The sequence below is a fragment of the Corvus cornix genome, chromosome 1A (assembly GCF_000738735.6).
Source record: "Corvus cornix cornix isolate S_Up_H32 chromosome 1A, ASM73873v5, whole genome shotgun sequence".
NCBI lineage: Eukaryota > Metazoa > Chordata > Aves > Passeriformes > Corvidae > Corvus > Corvus cornix.
In genome coordinates, this window is record NC_047057.1 from 9,651,043 (window position 1) to 9,668,619 (window position 17,577).

Genomic DNA, 17,577 nt, shown 5'->3' on the forward strand with positions numbered 1-17,577 from the left:
ATTTGATACTCTTCTTTGCTTGCTGAGCTATGATTCACCATGATAAATGTTTGCTTTTGTTTGAGACTTCCAGATGTTTACTTCCCTCTGGTGAGCTCAGCAAAACAAAGACTTGTGGCAGGATGATTTTGTGATCTGTGAGTAGGGTCGGCCACCTGTTGTTTAATTACTGTGGTTATTTGGTCACTGTTTATAATTAAGTGCAGTTTATAAAAGACTAATAAACTTTAAATTAAATTCAGTCAAGTCCTAGATGTCAGTAAAACAATCTGTCACACTTTCTACTGCTGGGCTACTGATTATCTACCAGACATAATAGCCATGTTTGAAGTCTACATTTCCTGGTCAACTCTTCACCTTTTACCTTACTTCTCAGCAGAACTTTGATACAATTCAAAATTTTAATTTTAAAATTTACAGCAGAGTATACGTTCAATTAATACATTTCATTTTTGTTAATGTTTATCTTCACTGAGGCATTCAGAGTTGGTTTTTTTTTTTCTGGTTTTTTTTTGTTTTGTTTTGTTTTGTTTGTTTTTTTTTTTTTTTTTGTCCAAAGGAGGGCAATGTAGATGGTGAAGGGCCTTGAGAGGAAGCCATATGAGGAGTGAGTGAGGTCACTTTGTTTGTTCAGCCTGGAGAAGAGGAGACTGAGGGGAGACCTCATTGCAGCTACAATGTGCTCAGGAGGGAAAGCAGAGGGGCAGACACTGATCTCTGCTCTGTGGTGCCCAGCGACAGGACCTGAGGGAATGGCCTGAAGTTGTGTTGGGGGAGGTTTATGTTGGATATCAGGAAAAGGTTCTTCACCCAGAGGTTGGCTGGGCACTGGAAGAGGCTCCCCAGGGAAGTGGTCACAGCACCAAGCCTGACAGAGCTCGAGAAGTGTTTGGGCAATGCTCTTGGGCATGTGGCGTGACCCTTGGGGCTCATGTGCACCGAACCAGGAGTTGGGCTCGATGATCCTCCTGGGTCCCTTCCAACTCAGCATACTTTGTGATTCTGTGATTATTTTCCTTTCCTTTATTTTTATCCTTAAAGATAATATCATATTGTCATATCATGGCTTCAGAATCTTATAAAGATTTTTGGTCAATAATGACCCTCCCAGTAAGGTTTACCTTTCCATCTCCAATAGTTTTATTTCTCAGTAGCCACACAATTCCATTGTGTGAGCCTTCTCATGAGTAGTAGACATGCATGTTTTTAATAGAGTTTTCATTTTGCAATTTCTGATTTTATTTAATATACATGATTTAAAAATATGGATTGACCTCATTTTATAAAAGACTACAGTACAAAACCCACTTTATCAGGCTCAGATCATGTAGAGTGCTAGAGGTATACATGTGAATGAAGCTGAAAGTCTGAAAAGTAGCCGAGTACAGATCAGCACTAAGAAACTTCTTCCATTTAGTCTTATTTTCAGTGAAGGGTATCTCATATATGTTCTATATAAGTTCTACAGTTTCTAAGGCTCAGTGCTGCTGCATTTGAGTAAATATCATTGTTTGACTTGGTTGTACTATCTATGACCAGCTGTAGAGGTGGAAAAAACCCCAAAAAATCAAAAACATGTCTATTGCATCATCAACAATTTTGATACAGTCTATAAAGCTTGTAGATATCTTATGTTCTTATAGTGGGAAAAAAGACTTTTTATAAATATAGTTTGCTTCTATGATTTATTTATTGGAGTTGCCACCCAGAATACTTGAAAGCTATTGTGGTGATGGAAGGACCTTTCAGTGCAGACTAAGTAGGGTTTAGATATGAAAATGTAATTGCTGTAAAAGAGAATTACACAATATGCCCACCCACTATTGAGAGGTCCTTTAACCTCAAAGTGTTTAAAGTCTCATCCCAATCATGCAAACAGAAATTGTTGCCAAGTAATGTGTTAAACACAGAAATGACATTGCAGGATTCTGCCAGGAGTCCTTTGAGACAAGTGAAACATTGTAGATTTCCAAGAAAGCAAGTACTTGTATATTTTAAAATAGGGAAAGCCAAATGAAAGCTTTCCATTTAGCACCGAAATGCTCTGTGGAAGGCTAAGCCTGAACAAAAGAGGTGAGCATGTGGAGGTCTGTGCAGGCTATCCCACAGCATTTTGGAAGGTCTTTGAACATAAATGAAGACAAACACAAGCAAGACTCCAGCCAACACAACATGCTGACACCAGCTTAACCTAGAGTGCAGGGCTGTTTATGCTTCAGATGACTAATTATCATAGATAGAAGAGTACTTAAGTTATACAAAGGTAGCCAAGCTTTAAAAACACCACAGTGAAGTAAGAAAGTGAACTACAAGAATTTGTAAGTTATAAAGCAAAGAACTGAAGTGTAAACGAGAATTTTGCTGAGAAGTAACAAACCACAAAGCCAGATACAGCTACCTCTTCAGTAAATACCAAGCAGTGATACTCACAGACTTTTAAATTCAGTTACTTTCTGTAATACTGTACAGAAAATAAAGATGGAGAAGGCATAAAGGCAAAGAAGAGAAGTTGTGAGATGAATTTCAGGAAGGTACCACCACTAAGAGAAAAGACCTCTGTCACACATCTCACAGGTACTATGTAATATATCATGTTAGCTTTTTTTTTTTTTGGTGTACCTAAATTTGCCTCAATGTGTTCTTAACAGAGAAAATTTGAACATTTCATAAATGAGATGAGACTGGAGGCTACCAGACACAGAATTTTCTGACTAGTGTCACTCAGGTTTCTGAAATAATCAAACTTTTCACACACAGATGAAACAAAGGTGCCATGCATGTTTTATTGCATGTGTGATATAAGTTGTTGACCCTCTGTGACCTATCTTTTGATCCTTATTAAATACCTTTTGAACTGCTCACAGACCACCTAATAATGCAATTGGACAGATGAAGAAAACACTTCTAGACAGTTAACTATGAGTGGGATGGAATAAATATATTTTGCAAGAATTATCAACCCATCAGCATTTTTACAGCTGTTAACTGCCTTCATTTGGCAGATAATTGAACCCTAAAACTGAGCAGAGAGGTTTCTCTGCATCGTTTATCCTCCAGTGGAAAGAATTATGTAAAAAAAGGCCTAAGTAGATCCAAAGTCTCTGCCTGACCTTTGATATAAGAACAATGACTGGAATACCAAAATCTGATACTCACATAAAAGGTTAATCTAAAGAATGAGATTATCCTGAAAATACTGATTTTAGGATGGGAAAAATCACCCTCTGAATGTACCTTCATACCTAAAGAAAGAGTAGGCTATGAGACCCTACCCATGTCTGAATTTTAAAGAATCAAAATTAAATTTCTTGACATTTCTGAAGATTAATTTGAAATAATGCCACACTTTGGTATCCCATTCTGAAAATACAGGTGTGCTGCTCAGCTAGTTCAGCTCAGCACTTCTCAGCAGAGGTATAATTAGCTGATGCTAATTTTCCTCACATTAAAATATATTGCTGTCATGCATAGGTCATTGAATCAAATAGCCAAGAACAATCCCATGAGAACTATGCACCACAGTTTTCAACATGGATGTAAACAAAGTTTTGGCTACAAACAATTTCTTTAGCTTTATATGCTCTGTTGATATAAAACAACCTTTCAGTTAAGTTGGCACTATGTACACATTAGGCTGCCTGTCTGTTTTTTAGTCCAAATGGAGACCGGTTTATATTATAATTATCTTAGGAACTACATTTTTTCACAGAATACTTACCTGGCTTGCAGTATGAATCACATGTAGTTTGAAATAGTTTTCATAGTTCTTTCACATCTAAATCAGTATATTTAAATCAGAGAAATGCATTGACATCAGAATATGCTCTTCATGGTTATTGTCAATTCTGAAAGCCACTGCAAAATAAACATTGATTATACTATTTTCAGATCTAGGCTTAGAAGTGGAAGTGAGCCAAAACCCATAAGCAACAACAACAAAAATAAACAAACAAACAACAACAACAACAAAACAAAAACAACAACAAAAAAAGAGAGACAGAGATGGAAAACAAGATTTGCTTGGTAAAATGCAATTTTATCTCTCAATTGCCTTTTATTTGTACCATGGGTCAGAAGAAATAAACTGTGTCTGAATACTTCTGATACATTTTAAGTTAATGATGTGATAGAATGAAAAATGCTGGTGAGCATTAATTGAGAAGCCCAGCTCTGTGTACCATTTTCTGATCTGTATTTCGCAATTGATAAAATTAATCCAAATTCTTTTATCTGTATTACTTGAGCTTCTTATGGCAAGGTGCCTTTTAGATTTGGCATGGAAAAAGTGTAACAGACCATGTGAATCTTAGGGTAAGGAGAGCTATTTTCATTCTTCTGTGCTGGCAGCTACAAAATTCAGGGCAGATTTTGCCATTTTGTTGATAGATTTTATTGCAATCATTCACTGCTTCATGGCACACCCACTGTTCTTTAGTCTACCAGATCATTATTTTAAAGTATACCAGTCTTTATGTAAATATGGATTGAATATACTATATTTTGTTTCTAAAAGTAAAGATCACTTACCAGGAAAGAGCAGACAGCTTTATTTAACTTACTAAATAATTTAATGGAGTATTTAATAAGATAAGCATTTAAAACTACTTTCCTGTTTACAGCATTACAAGGGAAGATTAATTGAGAGGTCATGATTTGATTAGTTTCTTTTAATTGGTAACAGATTATAAAGACATGCGGATTCCCAGGCAAATTGACTGGCTGGTCCTTTCTTCAGACCCCATAGCAATGCATGTAATATTAACTTCCTGCTTTTAAAACTGTGGCTGGCAGTGCACCTTTTGGGGCTTAACACTGGTGCTTCCCTTTGAAAGTAATTCCAGGGTGATACCCAGCAATGGAAAAGTAGTAATTCACACTTTCATCAAAGGCTTATTTTACACAAATGCTGTTTTAGCCCTGTGCAATTAGAGGAAATTAAAAGCATAATTCAGCTTTTCCTTGACAGACTTTGGCAAATACTCAGTAAGGTGTATTTGAGAAATTAGGCCATACATACAGAGAACACACACAAGATGTGTTTAGCTTAATTACTGTGTTACTCTACCTGGTTATAGGAAACTCACTGAGCCGTGGCAAAGCAGAGCTCTCTGCAAGTGTCATTTGGCTCACTGCCCTGGAAAATTGTATACAGACCTAGACAACAGGAAAAGCATCGTAGACAGAAAGGGTAGTTACTGACCGGGGGGCAAGTTCAGCTTGGTACTGCTGAAATTAAATGTTTTGGGGCATTGCAGTGGAAAATATGGGAAAAAAGAGAATTCAAGACTTTCTTTTTTATGTAACAAAAATTTTCATGTTTCTGCAAAACACTTTGGAAGATGCCTGCCCACTACATTCTAGCTATTGTGGAACTATGGTAGAAAATATTAATAATCTCATAAATCATTAGGAAAACTTAAGTTTCTAGTGTCTTTGAAGCTAGTGATCATTATTCATAATGCCTGAAAAGAAAAAGCACTGTTAAATCTTAGTCCAGCACTATCCTCAGTGATTGACAGCTTTTCCTGAGAACTTTTTTAGCCATCTAAAGGGTGTGAGACAAAAGCAAAGCTTCTAAATGTCCTGAAATATCTGTCAAACTTTCTGCTTCAGAGGAAATTTTGTGCCTGAGTGCGCTCACAAATTTGCATCAGAAAACTGTTCATACGAATTTTTTTAACTTAATCATGAGCTCAACCTTCAGCAGTAGACATAACAGAATATGTCTTTTAAGTGGATTATGAAGAGTTATTTTGTATTTACTGTGTGAGATATAGGCAAAACCATACTGATATTTTTCACTGATAAGATTTTGAACTTTCACAAGCCTAACTGTGTACTCCTGTAACACATTATAGCTGGTAACAGGCCACAGGCTTTGTACTGAGCTGGTCAGGCTTGAGGACCGAGGCTTGTCAGATTTGCCTGTCTAAACTTGCATTGCCCTACCTGCACCTTTGGTATTTTCTTGGTTTAGCTGAAATAGATTTTTCTTTTCATCTAATCAGGTGGCTGTGGCTGGTTTGGTTCACCTTTGCTTTCTGGGGTTAAACCATGACAATGCAATAATTGTCTGGGGTTAAAGTATGGCAGTGCAATCATAGTTTTATAGAGGTTCTACTGACAAGTAATGCTTTTGTGCAGAATGAGATATTTTCAGTGTTAACACTATGATGTCATGTGGAGACATTCAATCCTACCACAATATCAGAGACCTTGAGAGGCGGAGAGGCAGGAGGCAGAGCAGAGGAGTTCAGGGCTGGGTGAGAAGAGATGGGTACCAGAGATGGCTGAAAACAACTCAGTAGTGGTCAGTGGAAGAAATGCCAACTTGCAGGTGGCCAAAGTTTGTCTTAGGGAAAACAAAGAGAATAAAATAACTATGCAACATCTGCAAAATTCATCATATTCGGTGAATTCAGATGTAACATGGAGTTACAGAGCAATGCAGAATGGGAAGAGGTGTAGCAAACTGCCCAAATGAATTACAGAGTGACAAAGAATAAATGATTGATGCATACGTCATCTTCCTGTCAGTGAAAACTCTGGACAACTCACCATGGCATCACCCCAGCACCAGACTCAGCCACCGACCTGGGATTCAGAAGAGAAAGGGTAGGTGAGTCCACCACTGGGAAACGGGATAGAAATTAAGAAGTATCTATATAAGAATTTAAATTACATTCTATTATTATTACTATTATTATTATTAATTATAGAAGTATTCATTTCTTCATTTTTTTTTTCTCTTGCTATAATAATTTTATCTGGGCTCATAGTGGTTCTTGAATAGACTCCTGAGATTTCAATTATGCTAACAATAAATTATCTGCTTTATATGTGAGGCATGTTCCCTCTTTTCCTATAAACAAGATTCTGAGCACAACAGTAGAAATAAAATATGCTAGACTAATAAACAATGTTTAATAAATTACAGATGTTTGCCATTAGCAAATTATAACACGAGAAAAAGAGAAACAGTAATACATCAGAGAACACAACCAGCAAAGTGTTATTATGTGAAAAACTTCTAAATATTCCCCAGTTTATTAAGATTTACTAATGAACATTACTCACCAGTCTCTGATATCAGAAGTCCAGCCTCAGACAGATGCATATTGACTTCTTTGTTTTGAAATCATTGGGATTTCTAATCAATGGTTGCATGTGTGAATTTGTCAGTGCTGATTAAAGGTTATCTAGCCTTAATCATAGGTCACTGCATGGATGTCATTCTAAATATAAATAGTAATAACTGATATTCTTCATTTTTCATGTCAAATGATAGTAGATTGAGAATAATTTTACTTGTATTCATGCAAGTTTTTGAGTTATGTAGATATGTGTTTGTGCAAGGGATTCACTGGCTGTTGGAGAAGTGGAGGTACTCGTAGGAGTAATTATTCTTTTGTTCTTTAGGATGTGACTTATGTCCTCTTGTTTGCAGTCTGGCATATAAAATAATATATATTACACAAGTCAGAGCCATTTTCTTCCTTTGAAGTGTTTGGATAAATAATTATTTATTCACTTATTTTATTGTGAGAAATAATAGTACACATATTTTTAGTTTATAAGATAGGTCTCTATTACTCTGGAAACCAAAAGTGAAATATTAGGATACTATGTGTGCAGTAAATCCTGTCAGCATAGAAACTAAGAGAACAGTATGATAAAAATAAAAAACTTGGCATTTAATTTTCTGGGGTTTTTTAGTCCTTACTCTGCAACCTCATTATTTCCAGACAACACAAATAATTAGTTCACACTCTTTCTCTGGCAGCTATTTGGGCTTTCCAGCAGGATGCATTTTGATCAAATCATGATATTATTACACTTAAAGCCACTGATTGAAGTGATTGTTGAGTGAGCTGAGAACAAAGCTACCCAGCAAGGAAAACTGTACTTGTGTATTTGATTCCAAAACCTACCATTCTGCTATTAGCAATGTGCCTGTGACTTCACTGAGTGATACAATCAGTGCTTGCTTTCCCTTTGAAGTGGCATCAGGCTTTTTCCATACTGGTCAGTTGGTGTATGATAATTAATTCAAAACAGAAATTTTTTTCTTTGGTAAGAGCAAGTCCATTCTGCTAAACATTTGTAAAGAAATCAGAAAGTGAAATATCTGAATTTGAATTTAATATCAAGAGAGCACTTTGCTGACATTAGGTCATGGTCTGACTGTGACCTCACAATAGCTTGACTATGATTGCATAAAATAAAATTAAAGTTGTTTTGAAAGGATATATCTGCTTCACTTAATTCATTACAGACTTAAGACTGACACTTAGGGGAAAGAAAACGTTCAAAATAATACAGCATTATATTTCTGTCATCTGAAATTTTTCTATGTGGATGTTTATTCTATGACACAGAGTATGTAGAAAGTCTGCGACAACTATATTCCTAATTTAGATGCTAAGTGTGTTGCCTAAAATTAAGTGAGAACAATCTGGAGCAAGCTCTCTGTATTGCTATAACTGCGCTGGAAGACACTTTAAAAATTGTACTTCTCTAGCTTGAAACTAAGCCAGTAAGAGGAAAGATATGTTATCTTAGAGACTTTTCTGCCTTGGATAGGATAGAAACCAGGAACAGTTTTTACTTTAATGATGATATACCCATTTTTGCAAGAATTTGAAGCTTGACATCAGTATCCTTGCCAAATTTCTGTAGGGATGGCTACGTTCTACTTCTGTGTATTTCTCTCCAAGTTCTGCTTGGCATCACATGCACCTTCTTGCTATTACTGACACTACGCTGTCATAGAATACTACTATCCTATTACAAGTAGATTTGAAATTGCTTTTGAATCTTCTCATCAGCTGCCTTTCCACTTAAGAATCAAGGGATAATGATAGATTCCTTTGCAGGCAATAAAGCATTTTAATGAAACACTCGAAACAGATTGCTTATCCCACAAGAGTGTATCTGCTTGCTGTGTCTGTGCATGTTTGTAAATAGAAGTAGTCAGTTATAGTTATTTTACCTGGCTCTTGAATGTCAGCCTCTCCTGACATTCATTCAAAATCAGCCTCTCCTGATTTTCATGGCTTTTGTGGCACTTTTCTTATTTTAGCTTTATAGATGGATCACCTGCATCTTTCTTATACTTTTTGGTAACTGCACTATACAAACAGTGGTATTGGATCTATGAATTTGCCAGTTTATAGTAAGGTAGAACCTTCCTGATTCAAACATGTGCATCTTACAGGGACCAACCAATCTATGTGGCAGAAAAAGCTAATGCAGAGTCATATATTTTCCTGTGCCTTGTCACAGCTAATGCAGATATTTCAGGTATACCTCCACGTTCAGGCCTGAGTTTCCATACTTGGGTTTTTAAAGAATTAAAGTGTGTTTGTTGTCTAATTGGAATAACCTAAGACACCAGTTGGTCCACTTGTCTATTTTTTTTCAAATAATCTAATAAACAAGAAGATTAATAAACTACCTGGATACTCTGGTGTTTGGGATTCTTCACATCTTCAGGCATATTTAGCTACAGGATGGTGGTTGGAGTGGAAAGATTTAAGGAGAGATTTTGAAGGAGTGTTAATATCTTAGTAAATGATGAAAAAAATTAGGAAACTCTACTTTTTTTCCTCCCTGACTCTTGTACCTGGTCACTCTGGGAAATCTAATGATATTTCCAAGTTGGAGCTTGTCCCTTAAGAGTTCAGCCTAAGGCAGCCCTGAACTAGGAGACCTGTAAGCACCTAAAAAGTTTGGAAAACACTTGGTGAAGCCTTTGGGAACCATAAGGGTTCAGTGCTTAATAAGTGTGGGTACATGAATCACAGGTTTTGCATTTATTTCTTTCAAGTAAATTATATTTTTCCTTGTACAGTGAAGTACTTTTCACAAGAAACACTGAAATGCCTTTACTGGATGATTATCCACTAAGAAAAATGAAATTATACGGAGAGACCCACAATACCTGAGTGGAACTGGATCAGGCCCAATCCCTTATAAAATAACCAAGTTTGTTCTTTCTGTATGGTATCTATTTCTGGTTATTTCCTTGAGGCATACTATTCCAAAAATGACTTTCACTTTGTTATGACCTGTCCAAATTCTAAAAATAATACAACCTGGAGTGAGATAGCCAGATAAGTAATTAACACACTAAGCCAGGAAATCAAATTACGAAGCCACTGCCATAAGGAACTCAGAGTGTCAAGACACTTGCAGACCAGACACAACAGATGGTAACTGTCTAAATCCTTTAATTTCATTGTTCAGTGACACAATATTGAAATAAATGTCTCTCACGCATATCCCTACACTTACAGATATCCCCAGAGTTTAAAGACATTGCTAATTCAGTCTTTCATTCCCCTCCAGCCCATGATTTGAGTGCTTACTTCTGCTGAAATGTTACTAAAACCCTCTCTGAACTAGTCTATGGCTACTTCAGTGCTGCAGCCTTTGTCTTGTACCAGCTCCTCTGCATGTCAGAGCTGTCTGCTCAGCCCAGCAGCATGGGGCTGGGATCCTAATTCCACGGTGCTGACATTGCAGCATGCACCAGGTTTGTGTAAACCAGGTAGAAACATTAGGGAACACTTCCTAGAGCACAAAAATAAAATAGCCAGAAACCATCCTGAAAAGATTGTCAGCAGTGAGTCTGAGAGGCTGGAAAAGGTGGCATACACATGACGGAGAGAAGGAAAAAAAGAACAAGAAAGAAAGCTTATAGAATAAGACACTCAGAACTAATATACCATATTGTAAAGTACTAATGCAGTGGATCACCAGAAGAACAAAAGAAATATTAAAGGGTCAAATCTGACAGACATGTCCAATGTGTGTAGATGAGTTGTTCTTAATTAACAGACTCTAAGAAGGTGGGCAGGGAGAGTCTGCTACAGAGAAAAACTTAGGCTGACTCCTTAGACACTTCTTTGCAATTATAAAATGGAAAGCTGCTGAACACTTACACCAATAACGAGTTGGGAAAAAAGTCAATATTAATTTTATAATACGAAAGATAATGCACCCAGCATGAGGAAAGAATATTTTAGGCCTCATTATATAAGATGAAGTTAATAAACTTCAGAAGACTACGTCTGCCAAGTGACTTGGTATCATTACCTTGTTATAGTCAGTGTAAGCAACCCTATCTGATAACGTGTAATCAGTAGGTCATTTATTCTGAAGACAAAGAAAGACAGAGTGGACTGAAAGAAGTTTTATGATATAAAAGTAAAGAAGGCTTTCTCACATGTCTGAAAAGCCATTGTTACAAAACTAAAAATAAAAAAAAAAAAAAAGAAAACAAATTTATTTGATTCCCTGGAAAAGTAAATATAGTGGTTAGAAATGGAAGGAGAATATGTAAAAGAGCTCTGGAAGGAAATAGAGTAGTCTGATACAACTGGAAAGTAAAGAGAGAAAGAAGGAAGGAAGAGTGAGACAAGAGAGTGAGAGAAGGAAGAAAAGATGGAAATGAAAGAAAAAAAAGAAAAAGAGAGAATGAGAAGAAAAGGAGACAAGAAAGAAGGAAAATCAAGTATAAGAGAAAGAATTAAAAATAAAAGCTAAGTAGGTGGAAATAAGAGAAACAGAGAAAGAAAAAGTACAAGTATGACAAAGGAAAATAATGATTTTTAAAGTTTAGCAACAGTAATGGTTTGTTACTGAATAGAGATGACAATGATATCCAGTGTTGCAGTTATCTTCTATAAATATTCTGTCCTGTATTTGGAAAGTAAGATGACACACTTATTAGACAAATGTGGTGCTTTCCAGATAAACCACATTTACAGGGAGTTAACATTTTAAAAACACAGGATTAAACCATTCATTGACACCACCAGGGCTGTAGAAGATCTATTAGTGGCTGGGGTTAATTTGCACATATATTTTGCAACATCTAGAGGCATTTAGTTGGAGTACTTTACATTAGAAAGAATGTAAAAGTTAAGTCACATCTGGAAAAATGCAGGCAATCAAACCATGGTGACGCACAGGGTCACTCTAAGCAAACATCACTGCATTTTCAGTTTGTTGCAATGAAGCAGCTTTGGTTGGAGCGATGGATAACTCATTTTTGTGGTTTTTCAAAAGTAGAAAGATCCCCTTTAGCCTGTATTTTGTGGCAAGGATTTTGTGTGGGTTCAATGCAACTACTCGTGGTAGATGCCCGAACAGATGTTGGGAAGGCAATTACAATACATCCAAAGCAAATTTTAATTAAAATTTAGGTATTTTAATTCCAAATTTGTTTAAATCTGTGACAGAGAAAAATGCTGAAAGTTTAGCAGCATTCTTGTTAAAATTTGACTACCCTAGATGGAAGATTTTATTTCTTTTTGAAAAAATCTTAGCTGTAATTTTTTTACTCTAGGTCTAAGGCTTGTTAATATGGGAAACTGAGAGGAATTCAATGACGTTAATATCCAAAGATTTGAAAATCAGTATTTTATGGACACTTTCCAGGACTAAAGGTTTGTCTCTTCATTTTGGGCATTACAATTTATCAAGGCAATAATGCTTGCAACTCCTTAGTGTGTGGATTTATGGCATTGTTGTCAAAACATTTGCAGAATGATCACAGGAGAGTGCATGAAATGGTTTCAGAATGATTTGTCAGAGCCCAGAGAGAAGCTGTCAATGTGCTGCCACCTACAGAAGCAGGAGTTCCTAACGAGCTTTCAGAATGACAGAGAGTTGACCAAGAATTCAGCACTCTCATCAATTATCTGAAATTGTATGTAATTAATAAGAGCTCACAGATGACACGAAGTTGACACAGTGGAGGGAAGCAGAAGATGGAATATCTGTATCCAGAGATGTAGCATTCCTGGCAGTATCCATTCCCCAAAATGCTTTGTAAGTTGTAAATACAAAGCTACACACCTGGAAAGATTGAATGTGTCTGACATTACCCATCATTGTATCCTGGTCTGTTCCAGGGGGTATCATGGAAGAAAGCATAAAATCACTGCAGCACAGACGTTCCATGAAAACTGACCTATTCTTGACTTTATTTACAGGGAAACAATCAATAGGAGTGAAGAGAGAAGTATTTTCTTTCTGTATACTTTCCAGGAACACAGTTTCCATATTTTCATGTTCAAAGTTTTAAAAGGCTTATAAAATATGAACACAAATTAAGAAAATAGAAGAAAATTATTTCAGTGGCTGAAGAAATCCCTTAATTGAAAGATGCAAGTTTTTCAGAAAGAGATACTTAATGTGACCATAAGTTTAATTTGAAGTGCCTGCACACCTTTAAAGAAAGAAACAGTGAACATCATTTGGCTCTTGTTATAAACTAGAAAGGTATGAAACCTCCCACACAGTTAGAAGTTCAAAACAGAACTCCTTGATTTTAATTTATGGCCTACACAGTTTAACTGTGAGTAACTATAGGTGAATGTACAAAAAGGATGTTTTTTTAGTTGGTAGAATTTAATTAAATACCACTTACTTGATTCAGACAATGGATAATTAAATCAAACATAGAGATACCCAAAGAACAATACTTGAAATTAGTATCAGAAACTATTCAGGGGCCATTTTTATGTGTTTGTTTTCGTTTGGTTTGGTTTGGTTTGGATTGGTTTGATTTGGTTTGATTTCACAAGTCTGAAAGCCTCTGTGTGAATAAGGGCAAGGAACAGTCTACAATTTACAGTCAGTTACAGTAAATCCAACAAAGATCCTTTAGAACTTAAATTTAGTGAATCAAGCAAATATTTCCTTCTCAGAAATATTGCAGCTGTGGGCACTGACAGTATTTGGTCACAGATGTAATTCCGTATTTATAACACATATTTGACATAGCAAAATTAATTCATTTTATATCCTATTTGTTTATTTACTTGTTTTAAATAGCAATTGTTGATCTTTTCTCTGCTCTAGGATATACAAGTCCTTTTCAGAAGACCATTAACATTACTGTGGTAGGCTCTGAAACCTGTAGTCATCTCTTGCTTGCTTTCTTCACTACAATGACTACTATTACACTACAACATATTTATTTAAATGTGTTCTTTTCTCAGATACAGCAAAATAATCTTCAGAATCAAAAACATATTCTGCTCCCTTTTATGCAATATTTCTGTAATCCATTTATTCAATAATATTTTGATGTTAGCTAATACAAGATCTAAATTTAATCATTAAAGCACAGACCAAAATGACTCTCCCTTTAACTGAAAATTTATAAGTGCAACTTTTAAAATTATTTTCATCTTAATTACTCTCTGTTTAGTTTTAGTTTTAACACTCCCACTCTAGAAGACTGGTTAAGTTCTGCAAAAGTCTTTAAGAGTATGCTACCATCTTCTGGAAAGAGATGAAAATAGAGCTTTTAACTATTTAAGATTAAGCAGATTTGTGTTATCATCATCAGTTGCAGACTGTATGCTTGTACTTTCCAAAGCCCATCTGAGATTTTTTTCTGAACAGGGATAATTTAGAAAACCAAAATATTAAGATTTAACCATGTGTGTTGAAGAAATCTCTCCTCCAGGAGGGAATTATTTCTTTCCTCCCTTTAAACTGCACCTCAAATTATACAATTCTTGACATTTTAAGGCTCGTTAACAATTTACATGCACAGCATGAAATCTTTAGAGATGAAGTCAACTTTCCTCTAAAGGACCCTCATTTCATCAGCTGAAATTCAGAATTCAGCTCTTTTCATATTGCCTTTAACATCAGCCTAGAAAGCAAAGTTCATGTCACATCCAACGCTGCACAGATTTCCAGTAAATGTATCCAAGATTGTGGGTTGTTGGCTTGTTACAGAGATAAGGCTGTTTATGAAGGTCAGTCCTGAGTGCTGAGGGACTAGATTTTAGTGAAGCAAGCCAAAAAGCAAAAAACTTCTTGGATTAAATAAACCGATGTAGTGGCTGCAACTGAAACCACATCATCTTTTGAAATGAAAAGTTCTGCTCTGTATTAGAAAAAAGATGCACTGAGCAGTGTAGCCCTGGTATTGATGCTTCCCATATTTCACATTCTATGTACTGAATATTTTACAGGACACTTTTTAGAAGTTTTTTGCTAAGAAACAGCATTCATAAAAGGCTCAAAAATCTTTGATGTGGAATTTAACTATTCTTTAATTATGATTTTCATTAGTAGATGGCACAAGCCACAGCAGTTCTAGATCTCATGACACTTATAAATGCAGTTCACTGATTTTTTTTTTTTTTTTTTTTTTTTTTTTTTGAGATATTTACTGTAAGAATATGTATCCTGGAATATAATGGCAGGAGTGGTATTGAAAGATCTGCATAGTGAACTTGGAAAAGAAACTTTTTCTTTTGAAACTACTGTGGGAACCTATTATCACACTCTAAGGTGTCTGTTGAAACTAGACTGGTTAGGTTACCTTAAGGGAAAACAAGATTTTAGAAAGACAGATACATGTGTAGACTTTCAAGAAAGAAATAAGCATTAAAAATTAGGTGGTCATATTTCTGTTTTCAGTATTTCTTCACTTCCTGTTTGAGCTGGAAAAGTGGGGCAGCTAGTGAGGAAGAGAAAAAAAGAATTTCTGTTAGTCTATACTTTTATTTGCATGTTTTGTATTTTCAAAGTCCAAAGAAAATACTGAAAAAAGACCTAGCAGTGCTTTCTGTAGGATAGTTACTTAAGTTTTTTCTGTCTTTGGTGTATGAGAAAAGAAGAAAATATGGACAGATACTCTCTTTTACCTGATATTTCATGATTTTTTTAGCCTGTTGTTTTTTACATTGATGACCCACAAACAAAATAGTAAGCCAGCATCCTATCTTGGCTCCTGTTGGATGACTTTCACAAGGCAGAACAGAATATTGCAATGATAATAACAATTCTATGAAGGTTAAATGGCTGAAGAGTTATCTGGATTATGAAAATATTTGGACTTTATTAATTGAAATTTCAATTTTTTCCTTTGAAAATATGGGGTTTGTACTTAAAAAGAAATTGCTTGTCATAGGACTAAAAAAAAAAATTATTTTCAGAATAGGAAATATTCAGGTAAAGCATAATTACAAATGCTATAGGGACTAATATATAAACTACATGGAAATTTAGAATAAGTGGAAGATGGCTTATTTAATTCAAGTAAAATTCAGATTTTTAGCAGGTGCAATATTTCCATTAGCTGAGCTGAGCAACTTAATAAAAAAAGTAAATCCACCCAGCTTTTTTCCTTTTCCTGTTCTCAAATGCTTCAGTGTCCTGTGTACTTGTTCATCTCACTGCAGTTTGTTTATTTAATTATTTGCAATGAATATTTTCAGTCACGGTTGTTCTCAGTTTTTAACCTTATAAATCATATGGCATTCTGTTTGTTCAGCAGGACAGGTTTTATCCTGAAACACTGAAGGAGAATGCATGTTCTAGAACGGAGATTTTGTAACTTTTGGTTATTATATCTTTGAGCTGATTTCTGAGACACTGACTCTAGTTGAACTGAAGCTCTACTGCTTAATGTTTGGATTAACTGAACATGCAGTGATCATGAACAAACAAATGAAAACTCATTCTGGGAATGACTTGAGCACCAGCAGAAAAAGGATTCTCATTATAGCCCCAGATGTAGTGGCATTCGTCCAGGACACTTGGCTTAGCAAATCAAGTCTTGCAAAAACATCAAGGGACTTTTCATGATCACATCATGGGAACTGCTGCACAAACTAAGGTAAGATGGCTGCTTCTAGAACATGCTTATACAAACATTCCTTCATTTTTAAGATTGATATGCCACTTATTAAAAGAAAACCCCTATTGTTTTTTTGGGTTTTTTTGCGTTACCATATATTTTTTACATTACCAGGTAAATAACATTGTTGGTTTGAATTTCACTTTACTGGGCTACTCATGTGTGCTTTCTTGCATTATTAAAGTAACAGAGACCTGGTTTTGATATACCAGTACATCCCAGTGTGTTTTTTCCCTTAAAACATCATTATTTTTGACTTTTCTTTACAATGTATTTCAAATTTTACAATTAGGGGATAGTTAGGAGGAATCAGATTTCAGGAAGTGTAAATACTAAGTCTACTTCTGAAACAGTAAAAAAAAAAAATCAATCTCATTCATATTTTCTTCAACAGATAGGCACAGTAACTTCACTAAAATTATTCATGTGTTAAAAATTGTATCAATGTTATGGGAATGAACACTTTTGCTGGTAAGCATAATAAGCATATTATGGACTTGGTTATGCTTTCTAGGTATTAATGAAATAGAAACATGCATATGTTTTTGCATTATTCTTCGAAAATTGGGTTAAATCTCAGTTTTCCTGGTTCAAAAATGAGGGCAAAAGCAGTTAGAAGAGGAAGAAATTGAATGACTAAGACCACCAAAAATGGAAAATTATTATTTTCAAGTCATGATGCCAGGAGAGGGAATAACTAGAAATGCATTAGAAAGCGTCCTGAATTAAAAATATTTTTTCAAAAAGTTTCATTTTGTAATGAAAGAAGATGTCATGTAGTATAAACACTGGTGTACCAGTATACAGCATGGTCTTCCTTCATAACACTTTCAGCTAAAATGACTAAATATGCACATTATGATGTCAAAATTCCAGGGGCATATTAGCCCCATGCATCA